This window comes from Antechinus flavipes, chromosome 1 (assembly GCF_016432865.1).
Source record: "Antechinus flavipes isolate AdamAnt ecotype Samford, QLD, Australia chromosome 1, AdamAnt_v2, whole genome shotgun sequence".
Taxonomy (NCBI): domain Eukaryota; kingdom Metazoa; phylum Chordata; class Mammalia; order Dasyuromorphia; family Dasyuridae; genus Antechinus; species Antechinus flavipes.
In genome coordinates, this window is record NC_067398.1 from 641,031,008 (window position 1) to 641,037,007 (window position 6,000).

At 44.8% G+C, this 6,000-nt stretch overlaps 1 protein-coding gene across 1 annotated transcript in view; it reads right to left on the reverse strand.

The window, feature by feature from the left end:
• GPR20 (G protein-coupled receptor 20) overlaps positions 1 to 5,023 on the reverse strand; it is a 44,215-nt gene extending 39,192 nt beyond the window's left edge. The window contains exon 1 of the mRNA XM_051971160.1: positions 4,845 to 5,023. The gene's annotated coding sequence lies outside the window, so the exon portion shown is untranslated. The remainder of the gene's footprint in view (positions 1 to 4,844) is intronic.
• Between the last annotated feature and the right edge of the window lie 977 nt (positions 5,024 to 6,000).

Genomic DNA, 6,000 nt, shown 5'->3' on the forward strand with positions numbered 1-6,000 from the left:
AAAGGTCAGAAAAATCACTAGATGTCCAGGGGAAGGACTCCATGGTAGAGACGCTGTAGTTAGTCAAGCCGAGCAAAGAACCAGCAAGATTTCAAGGTGAAACTTATAGGATCCAAAGCATTGGTGAACCAAAGAGGAATCAGTCCAAGTACTGCATGAAGGGGAACAATTCCCCCATTAGCTAAGTTAGTAGCCACCTGTTACCTATGTCTCTATGCTTTTGTTCTTGCTATATCTTCTCAGTAAATATCCCTTTGTAAAAATGAATTGATCTTAATTGTTTATAAATAATATCAAGGATATGTTGTCTGATAAAATGATAGATTAATTGGCAAAGGCAAATGATACTGAAGCAGTAATCACTGGTGATTGCTTGTTTGGAGAAACTTACTGAATGGGGGCTCAAGCACAGAGTAAAAAAAAATACCCACCCCACCCCATTTGCCCTCAGGGTACCTCAGAACCTGAGGGAAGAGGTAGCCAAGCTCTGGAGACCTGCCCGGCACTTTTGAGTTGAGTTGGTCCTAAAGATAATAAGGACTACTTTGTGGCCAGCACAGGAGTTGGTACAAGATAAGATCTTTATAAATAATTGTTGACTGCAATTGTATAGAATACTGAATGTTATAGTTGAAGAGACCTTAGAGGTCGTGTGGTCCCCAAAAGCCAGAATTGCAAGCATCTCAGAAGTCATGAGTCCATCATGTACCTGAAGTGAACATGTAACTCTGTTTAAAGACATTCAATGATGGGAAACTCACTAATAATAATAGCTAACATTTATATGGAACTTACTATGTGTCAGATACTGTGCTAAATGCTTTACAATAAGGAAATGGAGGAAAAGAGATTACTCAGTTGCAAGGGATCCTAGAAGTTATCTTGTCCAAATTCTCATTTACAGATGAGGAAACTAAGGCAATTTGAGGATAAATGACTTGCTCAGATTCACAAAGCTAGTAAATGTATGAGATGAGATCTATACTCTTCCTGACGTCCTATCTAACGCTCTAACCATTTGCACTACCTACTCCATAGGGTCGTTGGGAGAAAAAGTGCTTTCTCAACCTTAAAGGCACCAGAGAAATGGGGATTATGATCATGACTGTCTTTTCATGAGGGTGGGGGTCATTTGGTTCAGTTCCCTGTCTCCATGTCAGAATAAAACTAGGGGGTCTGGACGCTGAAAGGATTTGGAAATGCCTGGAGAATCTCAGTGCACTGGGGCTGCACTGGCTCCTTCCGTTCCCAATCCCATCCCCAGCGAGACTGCAGCTGGTCTTTGTCAATAGGATCTCCTCCTCCTCCAAGTCCAGCCTTGTCTGAGGCCCGTGCCTTGGACCGATGCCACGTCTCCACCCTTTCCCTGGCTGAAGGTCAAATCTGCTCAGTCCCTTGTGGCTGGATACCACCCTGTCTCATCCCTTTCCCTTCTATCAGTTGCCCATGAGCCTCTTGGGGAAGGGCGCATGTCCCTGGTCTCCAGCCCCCACCAGACTGGGATCTGTCTCTCCCCTGCATTCTCACAGGGCCAACTGGGGATTGTGTTCCTGGCAATCTGCCCTGGGCAGTTGAGGCTGCTCCTGCTGTTGGCCAAGGAGCAGGTCAAAGGGAGCCTGTGCAGATCCGGGACTGCTCTGGGTGGACCCAGTGACTTTCAATGCACCCTCTAACAGGTTACCCTCCTCTGAGCCTCTATTTCCCTAGTATGGCACAGAGGAAGAGAGAAGTAGATGATCCCAAGAAAAGAATGCAGTAGAATAAAAAAAAAATCAGTCCTTGCTCTGCTAGTTCCCATCAGCATTTTGCTCAACTGTCTGGGTTTCCAGTTTCTTCTCTGGAAAATGAGGGGGTTAGGCTAGATTATCTCTAAAATTCCTTCCAGTTTCATTCTATGTCCTAGAATTTGTCAGTGGCTTATGTTCCCCAAGAAAGGGGCAGAGAAGCTTCTTCTTGGGGAAATATGCCTCCACCATCCCTGAGAATTAAGTGAATCCCTTAATCCAGACCCTTGACTCCACCTACGTGAGATATAAGAAAGGAGTTGATCCCACGATCCCAAGGGAGAATGCTGTGCCCATATTTTTGTTATCCTTAACATGGTATAGTGGAAAAACTGCTAAGCTTGGGGACAAAAGGCTTGAGTTCAAATGCTTTACTCCCTAAGTAATTTAAGTCAATTCACCTCAGCTCTCTCAGCCTCAGTTTCCTTATCTGTAAAATGAGATGGTTGTACTGGACGACCATTTTTGACTCTTTTGTCCTTACCATTCTTTGATTCTAACGTCTAAATATTTCTGTAGCAACAGAAACTGAGGACTGAAATGAAGAGAGACTTTCTGAGGCATGAATATATTTTTGGCTGTTGGACAGATACCTTTCTCCATCCCCCATTATCCTCTCTGATCCAGTCTTGCTATCCTTTCCTTTTCATGGAGAAACTTAAAGAATCTAGGAAAACAAATGGAGAATCATAGGTCTGTGGAGTTAAAGGAGATTTTAGAATATAGGTCAAGGAATGTCAAGAGGTTGAAGGAACCTGAGACCATATCTTATTTCTGCCATTTATCTTGGGCAAAACACTTAAATTCTCTGGTGGGGCTTAGACTAGATAGCTAGAAGCTGGTTTCTCCTGCTATGTCAGAACTAAAGTGTTAGAATCCTTACAAGTTGTTAAGTCATTAGAGTTGATAGAGACAATAATTATCTAATTTAGCATGGTTCAGTATCATTGATCTGATCTTACAAGGAGATATTATGGGCCAGAACTTGAAACAAGGTACTAAGTGGAACTGATAGAAACAATGCTTATGTCCACATTTTGAAAGCTCATATAAGTAAGAAGCTCTCAGGGCCAGACACAGAGCACTCTGGGAAATTGAGAGCCAGGAGCACTCTGGGAGATACAGAAGCCCACAAGCCCATTCTCAGAGGTGGAGTCAGATTCATTCCAACTTTTACCTTGGTGTTGGCTGGAGGGTGAAAAAAGCAGAGGCAAAGGACAACTGCAAGAGCTCTTGGAACCAAGCAGAAAGATAGGCCTCTAAGAACAATTAAGCTGTTTTGGAGGAAGCAATAAAAGATCTGAACTTTTATCACCTGGCTGCGTTTGAGGTAATTATTACTTTTAACTGAAACTAAGGCTGCCTCCAGAAAACCTCCCCTGAGAAACCTGCTCTCACAGAGAACCATCTTATATTATAAAAAAAAAAAAAAGAACACCACATAAAGGGATCTTAGAAAACGGAATGTAGAGCTGGAAGCAAGCTTAGAGATTATTTTACAGAGAAAGAAACTGAGGCTCAATTGAAATGATTTGTTCACATTTTCTCATTGGAAAGTCACAATAACTCTAGGAGGAAAGAAAATCATGCATAATTCCCATTTTACAAAAAAAGGAAATTGAGACTTAGCGAGATACTTGGTCCCCAAGTCAGTGATAAAATCAGGACTAGAAAACAGGTCTCCCAAATCCCAGTTCTGGGAACTGAAAAAATCTATGTAGTTCATCTTCTAGTTAGAATCCTTGTCTAAATGCTTCTTCCTCCTCAACTATAAGTCAATCCACTTTTTTCTCACTAATTATATGCCAGGCATTATATTAAACAGTGGGATACAAAAAGAGGCGAAAGACATTCCCTGTTTTTAAGGAGCTCACATCTAATGAAGGAGAAAACAAGTAAGCAAATAAATACAAACAAGCTATATAAAAGATAAGTAGAAAATAACTAACATAGGGGAAAATACTAGAATTAAGGTTTGAGAAAGGTTTCCTATAGACCCCTATAATAAGTCCCCAACTTACATTTATAGAAAGAACCTTGCTTTAGGAGAAGTGGATTCTAACCTATCCCTGCTGCTGACTTGGTAGATGAGCTTTAGGCAAGTCTGGGTTTCAGTTTCTCCCTTTGTAGAATATAGGGAGTTGGGACAGGTACAAGAGAAAGAGCTTTGTTTCCAGAGCTCTGACACTGTGTGACTTTATGTAAGTTATTGTACCTTCATAGACTTCAACTTCTTTCACTGTAAATGTGTGTTGGTTGGAGGGGGTATATGGGAGGTATTAGTTGGCCTCCAAGGTCCTTTGTAGCTCTAGCTCTAAAATCCTATCTATATATAGTTTCCGAGGAGCCTTTCCATCTCTGGTAGTCCAAATTCTGTTTCAAACTTCCCCTCAGTAACACTATTCAATCTAGCTTCTTAAGGTTCTCTTTGTAGCTCTTGATTCCAACTTCCCATTTCCATTGGGCAAGAAAAATATTCCTATTTTTTCATCAGACCTAAGATTTCCTTCTTATAAGGAACTGTGGACAGTTCCTCTACCAAACCCCTTCTTTGAGATTTATAGCTTTCGAGAGTTGTCTGGGGCATTGGGAGGTTAAGTGTCCGGGGTCACAAAGCTAGTGAGTGTCAGAGGTGGGACTCGAACAAATATCTTCCAGACTCTGAGAGCAGTACTTTATCTGCTTATGTTAGGCTGACTTTCAAAATGAATAAAAGGTTGACAAATAGCTCTTTAAGGGTTTGCAAAGCGCTTTTTGGACATCAGTTCTTTTGAATCTCACCAACCCTGTCCCTCTTGCGAATTGTTTCGGGTCTAACCCTGTCCTCCTCTAACCCGGCCCCGCCCTTATTTCAGTTTGGCTCTTCGGTCCATACCCTCTCTAGATCACTGGGGATGGGCACGGAACCCTTCTGCCCACCCTCTTCTCAGAACCAGCGCCCTGATCCCAAAGCCCGGGCAGGAGCCCCCCGCCTCCACTGCCTCCCGGTGCCGGGGGAAAGAGGAACGCGGCCAAACTTTGCTGGGAGATAACGGGACAGAAGGATGCTAGCTCACTCACTCACTCACTCCCTGGTTCGCTGGAAGAGCTGCAAGGAAGCCTCAGCTCCACTGCGGTCCCTCTCCTCCGTCGGTCCGGTGTGCTTCAGTCCCCCGCCGGTCGGATGTCCGTCCCGTCTGTCCCTGAAGTCACTCGGAGAGTGGGAACGGAGCCCGAGCAGGACGTCAGGAGTTTGCTGAGTCTCCCCGGCCCCTTTTGGGCAAAGGCGGCTCTAGCTGGGGGCAAGGAGGCGGGGCGGGGGATGGGTGGGTGGGGGGAGCGGGGGAGGCGCCGCAGTGGGGGCTGTTCTGTGGGAGTGCTCGGGACTGGGGGCTGGGACAGGTTGCTTTGCTCCTTCGTCAGGTTTGGGGAGGCTTTAGAGACCGGGATTGGGTGGACACTAGGGGGGAGGGCCTCTTGCCCGGTCTTTGGGGGTCAGACCGAAGGGTCTCGACCCTATCTCCAACGAGCTAAAGAACGAGCACATGTGCGTCCTAAGGCAAGGTGTGCACCCCCTGGCTTGGAACAGGGCAGGAGAGAAGATGGGGCGTATGACCAGAATGCCCCGTGTTGCGTGCCAGCCTGCACCGTGTGCCTGGGCTCCTTCCAACAGCGAAGAAACATTTCTTATGCACCTACTGTGTGCCAGGTACCGTGTTTTGTGCTGCAAAACAAACACCAAACAACAACAACAAAAAATTCCTGCTCTGATGGAGCTTACGGTCTAATGGGACCACAACCTGCAAACAAGTAAGAACAAATAACAGACAAATGATAAGGGGAAAATAGTCACCGCCGGCACGGCAGAAGATTTAAGTTCTTGCAAAAACTAGGATTTTAGCTGAGTCTTTATTTAAGGAAGCCAGGGAGGACAAAAGGGAAAGCATTCTATGTAAACCAGGGCAGTGAAGTTGCCTGGGAACTGAGGGAGTTAGCTCGTTGAAGGAACAGCAAGAAAGTTAGTGCCATTGGCGAAATGATTTGGAGTATTAGAAGACTGGAAGCGGGGAGGAGTGGGGGGCGCAGTTTGTGAAGGGCTTTGAACTCAAAGAGGATTTCATGTTTGACCTGATAAAGAATTTTAGGAATTGATTGAATTAAAGGTGTGTGGTCAGATCTTCTACTTAAGAAGATCAATTTGAAAACGGAGTTGAGAATTCAGAGCAAGAGGGAAAGG